General features: G+C 49.6%; 1 long non-coding RNA gene across 1 annotated transcript; it reads left to right on the forward strand.

The window, feature by feature from the left end:
* The first annotated feature begins 5,484 nt into the window (after positions 1–5,484).
* LOC106149870 lies at positions 5,485–8,373 on the forward strand. Its single transcript, XR_001236318.1, has 3 exons — positions 5,485–5,628; positions 6,360–6,478; positions 6,672–8,373. It is a non-coding gene; the product is annotated as an uncharacterized LOC106149870 (long non-coding RNA).
* The last annotated feature ends 4,350 nt before the right edge of the window (positions 8,374–12,723 follow it).

A 12,723-nucleotide genomic window follows, 5' to 3' on the forward strand; every position in this document is an offset into this window, starting at 1 on the left:
ACTCATAACCTCACGCTTGCCAGGCAGGTGCTGTACCACTGAGCTATATCCCCAGCCTTATATTAGAAATATGCTTGCAAGGAATGAATTTTCAAGGGCTGGGGATGCTAGTCTAGCATGTGTGAGGACCTGGATTTGACATCCAGCATTGAAAAACATTTTTAGAAAAAGCCATAGAGACAGAAAGTAGATTATCAATTGCCAGGGACTGGGAGTAGCCAGGAGAGGATGTCAATGGGTATGGAATTTATTTGGGAAGGGGCTGTTAAAACATTCTGGAATTAGCAGTGGGACGGTCCAACTTTGGGAATACACTTAAAACCACCTAATTATGCACTTTTAAGGAATGAATCCTATGAGATGTGTATTATCTTTCAACTAAAATTGCATTTTTTTCAATTATTGATACAGCCCTATTAGTTATAGTTCATATCTTCCATATACTTTTAATATGAAGATACTTCATATCTCCCATACACTTCCATGTAATTTTATGTATCCCTCATCTAGGAAATGCATTTACATTAGTCTTAATGATACTTTGAAAAGAAATCTAACAAACACTAGAAGAGAGTTCTAATACTTCAATTTCCTATTTTAAAAACTGGTACATTGGGGCTGGGGATTTAGCTCAGTGGCAAAGCGCCTGCCTGGCAAGCGCAAGGTCGTGAGTTCAGTTCCCGGTACCGGAGAAAAACAAAACAAAACAAAACAAAACAAAAAAACAAAACAAAACAAAAAAAACCTGGTACATTGAGAAATGGTGCATACAGAAAAGAATCAAACATCCAACTTACCTAACCTTACTGTGCTACTGAATAGCCAAGGAGGAGAAGTGAGAAATTCCTTTCTGTGATGTACTTTTACTCAAATATAAACACTGAATTAAGATATCGTGTTTTACTACCCGTAATAAATAAAGATATCTAGACCTTGAATATAATGAAAGACAGAGAGAGAGGAGAGAGAGAGAATGTGTCTTCTGCTGGAAGTACACAGTAGCACCACCTATGAAGAAATATTGCTGGAGAAAGTGGATCAAACCTCCAACTACCAATCCGCTGAAACATGGAGGATAGAGACATAAATTAGATGGCACCTCAGGGATTTAACCAGAACAATCCATTCTATGGTAAGCTTTACAGGAATAGTAAATTGCGAAGAAAAAGATAACATGGAGGGGATCTTACAGACTGTATTGTATATGAACATGTAGGCCTTATTTGTATTTTAATTCTGACAAACTAAAAATATTTATGACTTTTATAAGATAACTGCATCTTTGAACACTGGGTACTTGATTCTACCAAGGAAATGAATTCTTCCTTAGGTATAAAATTGCTAGGGTGGTTGTGTTTTAAAAATGAGTCCTTTGGCTGGGGGTACAGCTCAGCAGCCCAACACCTGCCTGGCAAACGCAAAGTCTTGAGTTCAACTCCTGGTACCAAACACCAAAATGAGTCCTTAGCCAGGTGTGGTGGTGCACACCTGTAATCACAGCACTTAGGAGGCTGAGGCAGGAGGATTGCTCTGAGTTTGAGGCTAACCTGGACAATACAGTGAGTCCAAGGTCAGCCTGAACTACATAGTGAGACCCCATCTCAAAAACATGAGTCCTTGTCCTCCAGAGTTTCACACTAAACATTTCTAGATGAAGTGATAGAATGACTGAGATCTGTTTTCAAATGATATGGAAAAGAAGACAGTGGGTGATGAAATAAGACTGACCACGAGCCGACTGTCTTCATAGATGACTGGGGGGTGTAGGGTTCACTGCACTGTTCTTTCTACTGCGCATAGGTTTACACTCTTAATAATAGTTATTTAAAAATAAAAGTGAAAACAGTTGTTATGAATCTGATTACCACTCTTTGGCCTAATCTTAGCATCCTTAGTACCTCTTTCCTCTATTACAAGAAAGACAATATTCACATCCACTTTCCATCCGCCCCTGGTGTGAGTCATACAAATAACCCAAGGATAATGGCCTGGAGAGCGCCTGATTTCTGCCTTATTCACATCTCCCTGGGAGCAGCTGGACAGGGCATCCCGTGAAGGTGCCTGGCTGCAGCTTTAGGCCTGAGCCTGGATGAGGCCCACTTCCTGGGTATCACTTCCTGTCTCTGCCCCCACCCTTCTTCAGAGGACCAGGAGAGGCTGGGACCCAGAGACACCTTGGTTACAGGTGTCACTCCCCAACCCCCCGGGGCTGTTAGGTCAGCACTGTGGGTTTCATGTGAGATGGAGCTCACTGAAAGGCACTGATCTCTCTCTCCCTTCTCTAAAATCTTCATGAGGGGCTAAATTATAGTCCCCATGACACGACTTTACAAAAGACGCCACATTCCTAGATCCACTTCTGGCCCAGGGCCAGGACACTTGGGTGCTGAAGGCCACTGCCCTGTCTATTCAGCCAGTCATCCTCAGGGATCTGAGTGCATGGAGGTGTGGGTGAAGGGTGAGGGTTTCCGTTTGTCTTTGTGACTAAAGAACACCTCTTTAGGTGTGCGTGGATGGTGGAGTGGAGCCCAAGTAGTGGGTCAGACCTCTGGGATTCTCATCAGGTTTTCTGTGAGTTTTCCTTTAGGTGGGTAAATAGTCCCTGAGGGGAGAGGTCCCAGGGCTGGCAGATACTGAGGACAAGAGCCATCGAGAGGGCTAGAGAAGGAGCCTTGTGTTCCTGCCCAGCGTCCACCTCAGCTGCCTGAGGAGATGTCCTCATCATGGTCCAGGACACACTTCTCTTAAGGATACAGCTTTAGTCAGCCACTTCAAATTCTCTATGGAGAAAAGATATATTAAACAAATGCATTGAAAATATGCTGCTTATACTGCTGGGCATGGTGGTGCCCTTGGGAGACTGAGGCAGGAGGATCATCATGAGTCTGAGACCAGCTTCAGCTACATAGTGAGTTCAAGGCCAACCTGGACTGCATAGCAAGACCCTGTCTAAAAAAAATGTTGCATATAAAGCTGAAGATTGAACTTCAGACTGCTCCGTATGAAGGTCTCCATACTTAGTAAATAAAAATAAGGGATGTCGTGCTAAATTTGAATTCCTAAAAATAGTGCACATTTTTCAGTGGGTCCGTACCTTGTGCAATATTGTGGACACATGCATACAAGAACTGCATTTGCTATGTGTCCTGTATTTCACCCAGCGACCCTACTTTATGTGTAAGTTTTCAATTAAATTGTGACCAAGAGACAGGCCCTGTATGAGCCGTGGAGCAATCTTCCAGAGTGATGAATAGGATGAGATGTTCTTTTGCTTAATAATAGACAGGAACAAGTTGCATGTTTTGTCTCAGAAGTTTTATAAATAAGTGCTTACATGGATCCATCCCACCTCCATTTTGCCATGTGGCCAGCTGGCATCATTTTACCAACTCCTCTGGTCCTTGGAAACACAGAGACCCATTCCATAAGGAAAGGGGCTCCCAGGAGCCTCAGAAGAGAGCTGGCATCACACAGCCTGCTGTGCACAAAAGGGAGAAACAGCTGCACTCCCAGGAAACTTTGGGCTGGGCTCGACAGTGTGAGGAGCGCCCACTGGGCTGACACCCGGGGTATAACACTGTTGCTGTCCTGGGGCCCCTGCAGACCACAGGGATGCCAGTTCCAGCACCAGCACTGGGCTGCTGGTTCATTTCCAGGACTGGGTCCTAACAGGGTGGGTGGAGCAGCCTTGGTCTCCCTGTCTGGACCTGCCCACCTCCCTTCCCCTCTCTTCCCATCACCTTGCACCAGCAGCTCTGCTCTCAACTGCAGGCATGTCTGTCTCTTGCCATGGTCTGGATCTTAGGGTTCCCTGGGGCTGTGTGTTAGAGGCCTGGTCCCTGGGATGGCACCATTGGGAGGTGGTGGGACTTTAGGAGGAGGATGCTGGGGGGGTCTTTGGGCATTGAGAAGCAAAGTACTTAGGGGGCTGAGACAGGAGGATCACCATGATTTCAAGACGTGGCGAGTTCAAGGCCAATCTGGACTACATAAAGAGATCCTGTCTTAAAAAAAAAATATATGCTGCTTATAAAGCTGAAGACTGAACTGCAGATTGCTCCGTGTGAAGGTGACACGGGGACTACGTACGGAACCCACCCATCCCTCACTCTCTCTTTTGCCCCCAGCTCTCAGGTGAGCAGTTTTGCTGCATCATACCCCCAATCCTGACGCAATGCCTAGACACAGCCACAAAAGCAACAGGGCCTGCTGCAGGAGCCAGGATCTCCACCTGTCAGCCAGGATAAAATGGTTGATTATCTCAGGTACTGTGACAGTGACGCCTCTCCCAACGGGCAGCTGGTATCATCTGACGGCACTGTTGGTTGTCCTGGCTCTGTGAGGGAGCTCCTGTCACCCCTTGCGCAGAGAGCAGGGTGCGGAAGCTCCAGTGCCCCGGGCAGCCGCACGGCAGGGACTGACTCGGCCCATGCCCTGTAACGTGGCCGCTGAGAAAACTACTCTAAGCACCACTGTCCCTGCCCTTGGAACAGCTCCTGCATACGCCCCTCCACACCTCTGAACTTCTTCACGCATGCACACTGCCCTGCACCGGTGCTGACTTCATGCCTCTCCCAGCCTAGAGTCCCATGGTCTTCCTAGTCTCTCAGGAATGATTTCAAAGTTCTGAAGTTGGCTCGAGGCCCTGCAGATGTGACCTCTGCCAAGGTCACTGCCCACAGCCCCCTCTCCTGTGCTGCAAGGTCCTGCCAGGGGAAGTGGCTGCTCCACCCCTCAACAGGTCCTTGCACTTCCTGCTCCCGAGGCCTGAAAGGTTCACAGTTCCCCCTGTGCCTTCACCCGAGCTCTGTTCCCCCACAGACCACAACTCTAACACCCTCTGCAGGGAGACTGGCTGCGGGTGGATGCTGTCTGGGACGCACACTGTGTCTATCTGCACACTTACAGTGAAAGAGCTGCGTAAATTGTTGCTGAAAGTTTACTTCTTCTAGCACATGAGCTCCAGAAGGTCAGGGGCTAAATTCCCAGAGCTCTCTGGGGTTTGTTTGCAGTGAGCAAAGCTTCAAGTGACTCTCAGCACAGGAAGGGAACCTGTACACAGGCCTGGTGCATTTCTGGCCCTCAGCAGGCCCCAGTAACAGCTTCACAAACTACCGACCGCATGCATGACCCAGGACAAATGGTAAAGCTGAAGTCAGGAATCGAAGTCCCCAAGCCAAAGGGGCCAGAAGGCCAACACGAACAATCTGAGTGGGCCAGGTTGGAATTTCCAGAACTGCATGCACCCTAGGGAGATGGTAGCTGCTGAGCCCCACACCTGGCCTTCCGAGTGGGTTTATGGGCTCAGGAGCAGACAGCTTCCTAACTGCCAGGAGAAGACAGGCATCCTGATTTGCTGTGAGGTCCTCAGTGTTTAATGTTAGCAACTATTTCAAAGTTTTTAAAATTTCTGAGCCAAATGGAATACAGCCATGGTCTGGATATAGCCAACTTGGCTAGTTTGTCATTTCTTCTGAGAAATAATGTGGTTGCTCAGGTTTGGCCTGAAGGAATTTCAGATGCTGAGCACCTGGACTCAAGGAATGAGGAAGAGAAATCTCTCAAGGTCTCAGGATCGGGAGTGTGTCAGACCAAAGAGGAGCAAATCTTCCTTTGATGAGGACACAGGTACGTTTTTCCAACCAGTCTAGAGGCTTGTAGAATGTTTAAACAAATGCATTGCTTTTTTGTGCTTAGAAAACACACCTGAATTCAGATAACAGTATTTAATGACTGAACAAAATTATGCTGAAAGGAATAGAGAACGAGAATTTGGCACTGGGTTCAATTTAAAACTATGCCAAAGAAGTAGCTTCATTTCCTTTTTTATCCCAGTATGAGACTGAGATTTGGCAGGGTGGGCAGCAGTGTTACTAAAATTCAACAAGGCATTTGATTTTCTGCCCCACACTGTCCCTTTGGATGGGGTAAGTGACAGCTTAAGCGAAATGCAGCGGGGTGTGTAGAGCACTAATTCCAGCACATGTCCTTCTGGAGGGGTGGGCAGTAGGAACACAGCACAAGGAAAACTGCTTTCAGGGCAATCAGAGCTTAAGAAAAGTAAATAAAAATACACAGAAGGGAAATTCAAACCATGGAGGAAGGGAGCAATGTGGACTCCCAGCTGTTTGCTGTCCTGGGCTCGAGCCTCTGCAGCACTTGCGCTGGAGCTGCCTCCTCCTCCTCTTCCTCCTCCTCCTTCTCCTCCTCCTCCTCCTTCTTCAGTATTGGGGATTGAACACAAAGCCTTCACAACTGGCTGCATCTCCAGCAGCCTTTCTATGCATTTATTTTTAAACTCTGAGAAAGGTCTAAGTCACCAACTGCCCAGGCTGGGCTTGAACTTACGTCCCTTCCAGAGTGCTGGGATTGCAGGACCGTGCCACCACGTGCAGCTCGTGGAGTCTCAGTGACACCGTGCCCTGTGCCCACGCTCCTTCCCAGCTCTGCCTCCATCATGACTTGCAACTACATCCAGGTGGGTTTCCCCCAGCACTGCTCTGCCCAGCCCCTGAGCCCATCTCCTGGGAGGTTGGTCAGCAAGCTTTCGTCACCAGCCTCAGAGCAGGAAGAGCTGAGTCTGCGCCCCTCGACTTGCTTGGCAGAAGTTCTGCATCGGCCAGTTCATCTAGCCTGGGATTCTACTGTGCTTCCTGTCTTGTTCTTGTTAGGTTTTCTTCCAGAGTGCTGTCCCTTCTTTGCACATTCCAGAGAACCGTAGACTTTGGGAGATCTCGGCTGTTGCCTGCCAGACCCTGGTTGCTTCCCTCACAACGTCCAGAGGAAGAATCGCCTATCTTTTCTTGGAAACACTTGGGCCATCTGGGACCAGTGCATGGATGCAGTAGACATGTTCTTTGGACAGTGTGTCTGGACTTCCCTCCATGGCCAGGGCTTGGACAATGCATGATCATTCCTCCTGGCTCCACCTACCCTCTTGTAAGGGCCATTTGGACTGTACCTGCTCCAGGGAGGTTTAGAGAAGCAGCACACCTCCTCTCCCAATCTCAGAATTTGACCAATAGAAGGTACAGTGGTCCTGTAAGTTACATTGACTTGTGAGACAAACTCAGGATTCAAAAAGCTTGACAGTGGAAGCCACCAGGCAGTCCTGGTCTTGTCTATGTTCCTACTTGCTCCTCTGCAGGATGAGGAATAGTTAGGTTTGTGACAACCCCTACTACAGACATCAAGCTTTTAGTGCACTTTCTCAGCAGCTGTCTCTGGTGAGTCATCAGTTTGTGAGGTGCCTGAGCTCAGACTGCATTCACACAGTGCAGGGTCAGGAGGCAGAGGAGGTACCGGCCGCGCTGCACGCTGCACTGATGGGCTGCACCTGCACTGGGTCTATTTCTGGTACCCACATGCTTGGAAAACTATAAATGATCCGGAACACAACACAAAAGCCATAACACCTGCTTTGCCAAGGGCCCAGAGAATGCTCAGCGCACAGCGGTAAAGGTTTGGGAGCTTCTATGTAAAGGGCCACTTCAGGACATGGGTTTACGTGATCCCAAGGGACTGACTCAGAGACAGTCGGGTGGGAATTTCATGAGAAGTACCTGAGACTCACACTGTCTGCGTTGGCAGGAAGAAAGCATCTCTGTCACTGAGGGTGTGGCCCTCTCAGAGGACCCAGGCTGGGCTGCCCCAGAGGCAGATCAGCAAAGGTTTGGGTCCCCTCGTCCGACACTCTCTGATTCTACTATGTCTTCCAAAGCCAGACTGCCACTGAGGAGAAGGAACACGGAAAGAACATCATGGAAGAGTGCTGGCTCTTCGAGGATTCTTCAAAGATCTACTTCTTCACTGTGCCTGAGAATCCCCCCATGGATGGAATTTATTCATCTCACCTAAGAGATCTGATTTGCGAGAATAAATGCATGGGTTCCTTTGTCATCTTTCTTATTTCTGTAAGGTTGGCAGTTGTGTCTCCTCTTGATTCCGCTTTTTGTTATTTGAATTTTGTCTCCTTTTCTCTTGGTCTACAAAGCTAAAATTTATCATTTTCTCCTCGTGTTTTTCTTCCCTTTCTCACCATTGTGGGATGACAGCACCGATACATGGGATGTTACCTACCATTTCCACAGCAGTGAGTTTAAGCTCGGCCAAGTAAAACAAGTTCCATCTGATACACAGTTAAGATAGATGAAACTCTGGGGGTCACAGCTGGGGGTCACAGCCACCCTCGCTCTGAGCACAGTCAGCGAACTCCAGCAGAATCTCCAGTGTGGTCCGGCGAAGTCTTTGTCTCAGGGGTTCAGATATTTCCGTTTGTTTAGTGTTGCCTTCTCCTGTGTGCTTCATCCTGCTTCCTAAACCAGCTGGTTTGCGCAGAACCAGTTCCGCCCTTGGACTTGAGCAAATAAAGATGTGCGCTACAGTGGTCTCATTATCTGTCCTCTGTTGTTCTGAGTCGGTAATTATTAAAGCAATAACTTTTCTCTCCCCACTCTGAAGGAGGGTTGGGGAAACATCTCAGAATCACTGGGAGGCAACTGCAGCTCAGACGGCTGCCGGGAGATCCAAATGCTGGGCCAGGAGCTCTGTGTCCAGTCCAGACTTCAGGGAATGGACGACCACATATCCATTCTGTCTGTCTCCCTCCCTCTCTGTTTTCATCCTAGTGTGTTAGTCCACATATCCATAATTACAGAAGGGGGCACTGTCTATCAGTGTGTGCTCAGTAAATAAAGAAGTTTTTCATTGTTATATGTAATGCATGATATTTACACTTGTTCAGATATATTAGAGTTCTCATATCTTGATCATTTTTGATCCTCCTTCCCCTCTCCTTGGTTCCCTTCCTCCACAGGAGTTTTGTGTTTTATTTATTTATTTATTTATTTGAGTTTTTTTTTTTTTTTTTTTTTTTTTTTTTTTTTTTTTTTTTTTTTTTTTTTTTTTTTTTTTTTTTTTTTTTTTTTTTTTTTTTTTTTTTGAGACAGGGTCTCGCTATGCAGTTCAGGCTGGCCTTGAGCTCACTTTGTAGCCCTGGCTGGCCTTGAACTCGAAACAATCCTCCTGCCTCAGCCTCCCAAGTGCTAGGATTACAGGTGCACCACCACTCCCAGATCTAGGAGTTTTGTATTTTAGCCACATCACACCCAGAGTTTAGAACCTAAAAATGCAATTCTATGCATCGGCTCTTATCTATACTTCCCACCTGACGCTGTATTATAAATTAAACATGTAATTTAGAGTAAAATACTTTAGCCAAGACACAGCTATATTTAAAATATTCTTGGTATCGTTGCTATTTTCTTACTATAATAATTTAATAAAAGGATGATTTTTATAAACTCTCCCAAGCAATAAAACTGAAATTTATCCTTGCATATGAAACTAAATCTTCTGCATTTTGGTAGCTTAAGGAAAAGTGAGCCAAGGAGTTTTCTGAAAGCTCCTGGAGAACAGGGCTGGCAGCAACAGGATAACAAGCACATGGTGTCACACATCACGCGCCGTCTGAATGTCGTTAGTTCCAAAACTGAGGTAGATGCTCGCTCCCGGCGGGCTCAGCACTGCCTTCTGAGGCTCGCCAATGCCTCCTGCACCTGCTCTGTCCTGGTCCTCCGGGCCTCGGGACTTCGCTGTTCTCCCGTTGATGTCAGAAAAGCTTTGGTCAGTATCTTGGTTACTTTTCTCTCATTGCTGGGACAAAATACCTGACGCCCAAAGTTAAGGAAGGGAAGGTTTATTTCACTTACAGTATGTGGAGGTTTCAGTCCATACTTGGCAGGTTACAAGGCAGACTGGTATATGGCAGAGGGCTACAGCTCATGGCAGCAGAACACAGCAAAAGCAACAAACACAAAAGGGAGGAATGGCAGCAAGCATCCTCTTCCTCTCCCTTACCTATGCAAACTATCCACCCCAGCGCGGGTGTAGCTCTCACACCCATAATCAATCAAACTCTAAAAGCCTGCCCCATGACGGCATGAGGCTTTGGGGGGACACCCAGACACAAACCATAACAGTCAGCTGCTCTTTAGCCAGACATTTGCAGTCCTAGGTTTTATCCCTAGTTAACAGTGTCAGGAAAGACGGTCGGTTCTCGACCAGTTGATTCTGAAGTCACAGTGGGTTACGAATCAGTGATGCCTTCTAGGAAAAACTCCAGGGGCTTTGGCTCTGGGCTCCAGGTGCCACCGCCGGCTGTTCTCCTGGCCCGGGATGAGGTGGCAGGGCGGGTGCAGGGGATGCTGGAGGATATGGAAGCCCTCAGATGTCCCCCGAGAGCCCCATGGGTGCACCTTCTCCTCTCAGCTCCCAGCAACAGCACTGCCAGACTCAGAAAATCAGACTTGTGGTTGCCAGGGGACAAGCGCTGAGGTCCCTAGACATCTCTTTCCTTCATAAGGAATCCGAAATTCCTATCTAAATGGTTTCGGTTTTCTTCCTTTAAAACATACCTAAGACGTGAGATCCTTGTATCTAAAGTTGCTTGATCTTGTTCTTTTTGTGGGCAGACTTCTGAATCTCATTACACATGCTAATTATAATACCACAAACCAGAACCAATCAAGGTTGGTTTTTCACTTAATGGAACCCCTCCTTCCTTTTCTTCTTCCCTTCTGCCCCTCCCTGCCTCATTCTTTCTGGTCTAAATAGTGTAGAGAACGGTTGTTGCATTAGGTACCTTCTGTGGTCTGCTTTTTGACTTACATGTACACACTGGCCATATTTCCATGTAAATGACATTCTTCCTCAAGGTCATGTGAATGACTGCATGGTATTTTCCTGTTTTATTTATATTCTTTATTTTCAAGTTCCTACTACTGTAAATAGCTTTGCAATGGCTTCACTCTGGTTGCCTTTCCCACTTCTCCCGTTCAGCTTTGCCTTTCTCCCCTCCCCAAGCTGTGCTTTCCAGCCCTGGCCCTGCAGCTCCAGGCTCCCGGGAGGGCAGATTCCTTCTACCTGAGTCTCTCTTCCCTGGGCAGCTGAGGAAAGCTCATCTCAAAATCTCACACAAGCTGGGCATGGTGGCACATGCCCCCTGCTCTGGGAGGCTAATGCAGGAGGGTTACAAGTTCCAGCCCAGGCCGGGCAGCGGAGTGAGTTAGCCAGCTCCTGTCCCAAGTAAGAAATGAAAGAAAGAGCTGGGGATGCAGCTCCGCATAACGGCCCTGGACTCAACCTGTGTCACACCAGTGCCACCTACCGTCCATGGCGGGAGAGCTGGGTGCTCCTGCGGGGCTGGTTCCACAGACTCACTCACTTCACTCCTGACTAGGCCGGTGAGGCGTTTGGGGAAAAGACCCTGAGACCCCATTTGGAGTGAAGAGAATCAGCCAGAGGGAGCTGCGGAGCCCAGGGAGGGCAGGGGCGGGGAGATTTCCTTGAGAGGCGAGCCACAGATCGAGGGTCACAGCAGAACATGGCATGAAAGGGAGGCAAATGTGGGGGCCACACAGCCTTGAGACACTTCCAGGGCTCCGTGAAGGCTGTGCAAGATCTCCTTCGTGTTTCACACAGCCCTGCGGTTGGGAGAATTGAAGGAGCTCACGAGGCCACACAGCTGCGGCAGGGGACAGGACGGCCTCTACAGCCCCAGAGGCCTCGCTGCCAGGCCAGCTCCACTCTACCCTGAACGCCGCATGTGGAGCCAGCTCCCACCCAGGGCCTCCTCTGCTCAAAGGCTTTATGAAAGCTCAGGAAGTCTGGTGTGTAATCAGACTTGCACCGTAATTCCAACACTTTGGGAGGCTGGGCAGGAGGACACAAGTTCAAGCCAGCCTAGGCAACTCAGCAACTTGGTGAGAACTTTCTCACCATAAAAGGTGAAAAAGGACTGTGCCTTTAAAAAGTGCAGTGCCAAGGTCCTGGGCTCACTCCCCCATACTGTAAAATCCAATAAAGCCTCCTTCCCTTAGATAGTGAGCCCGGGGGGGTAGGGGACTGGGGCTCGGGGTGGGTGTGCGGGTTCAGTTTGCCTCACTGGCCCCTCCTTCATCCGTTGTCTGACTGGTGGGACAAGGGTTACTTCTCTCGTGCAACTGGGGGGCCAAGAGCAGGGCTGAGGCTGGAGGAGCCGATTCCGAGGGTGCAGCTGACCGCAGCACACTGCAGGCATGGCCCGGGACCGGCCACCCGCCCAGCCCGCAGCCACAAAAAGCCAGGGCGCCCACGCCCCGGAGCCCGCCGCTAGCCGTCGAGGGCCGTGGTGCCGACCACGGGAACAGACCTTTGAAAGCATTCCATTTGTAACACTGGCCCTGAGCACTCGCAGGGGACGGGGCGGTCAGGGCTCGGTAACACAGCCTCGCGGGCGGCGCCCCCATCGCCCTGCGACGAGGACTGCTAGGGGCAGCTCCTGTCAACCGCCCTGCGCCCCGCGGTCGCGTCCCGCCGCTCCGCGAGCGGAAGCCTCGTGCCTCTCCACCCGGCCGCTCTCGGGACCCGCCGGACCTGGGCGGGGCTGAGTCCGGCCCGCGCCCGCCGCCTGCGGCTTCAGCTGTCACAACGCGGCTGAAGATGGCTCGCCGGCCGCGGTGCCCCCCGCGGGCCCAAGCCCCTTCCCGCCCCTTCTGGGGTGTGGGCGAGGTGGCGCCTCCGACCCCGCGGCACCCTGCCGAGTCCTTGCGGAGATGGTGCGGGCGGCACCGGCCGGTTCGGACGAGGAGCCGGTCGGCCCTGATCAGGGCCGCGCCGTCCCAACACACGGGCGCACGAGTGGGCAGTGCGTGTGAGGACAGCGCAGCGCCCCGCGGGCGGCTG

Source organism: Chinchilla lanigera, unplaced genomic scaffold (assembly GCF_000276665.1).
Source record: "Chinchilla lanigera isolate Chin_1 unplaced genomic scaffold, ChiLan1.0 scaffold00055, whole genome shotgun sequence".
NCBI classification, from domain to species: Eukaryota; Metazoa; Chordata; class Mammalia; order Rodentia; family Chinchillidae; genus Chinchilla; species Chinchilla lanigera.